At 41.3% G+C, this 809-nt stretch overlaps 1 pseudogene; it reads right to left on the reverse strand.

Moving 5' to 3' along the window:
• Window positions 1-167: 167 nt before the first annotated feature.
• On the reverse strand, window positions 168-755 carry LOC109222299 (annotated as a pseudogene).
• Between the last annotated feature and the right edge of the window lie 54 nt (window positions 756-809).

An 809-nucleotide genomic window follows, 5' to 3' on the forward strand; every position in this document is an offset into this window, starting at 1 on the left:
GAAAATACTTACAACATCTTACATACTACTGTACATAGGACAGTACTAGATTACACAAATTCAATGTCAAAGTCAAACTCACCACATATATCCACACCTGAGAAGTAAAGACAAAAGGAAAATTAGACTGCTTCAAGTGAAACTCATTGACATTCCTGTGAAGAGAACATTTAATGCTGAGTAGAAGCTTGAAGGAGTCCGTCGCGAATCTGGCTCGACCACATACTCTTACAGCACCGGGCCCATGAGGAAGGAAAACGGCAGATGATTTGCTGGAAGCGCCAATTTCTTTCATGGTGTCAAAGTACTGAGTTAAAAGGACCATGTACCATAACAATCCTTTGCCGAGGTTCCAAGGCACATTCACAGAGAAGCCAAGCACACTGTCTCTTAAACCATCCACAATTGCTTGACGTTGTCGTGCAATACCTAACCCTGAGAGATACTTTGACTCTGCTTCTCCTTCAGCCCTTTTAATTTGTAAAATCTTCTCAGCCTCCGCCTTTTCATTTGCAGCCACCCTCATCCGAGCAGTCTGTACAGTTGAAGAGAGTTATTAGGACATAAAATAGCAAGACAAACCGGTTAAGAATATTAGTCTTCAATTTGGCAAAGTAAAAACACCACCCTCACTCTCCAATTCCTTGCTTTACACCCCAAAAACCATTAAACGGGTAAAAGAGAACAGAAACTAGCCCTTGAAGAGCTTGGTATGCATAAAAGTCATCAGAGTTCCTAACACTGCCATGTGGCATCTGCCTATAGAACTTATTCTGCATAAATAATTCACTAAGGTAGTGCAAGGGAAA

Source organism: Nicotiana attenuata, unplaced genomic scaffold (assembly GCF_001879085.1).
Source record: "Nicotiana attenuata strain UT unplaced genomic scaffold, NIATTr2, whole genome shotgun sequence".
NCBI classification, from domain to species: domain Eukaryota; kingdom Viridiplantae; phylum Streptophyta; class Magnoliopsida; order Solanales; family Solanaceae; genus Nicotiana; species Nicotiana attenuata.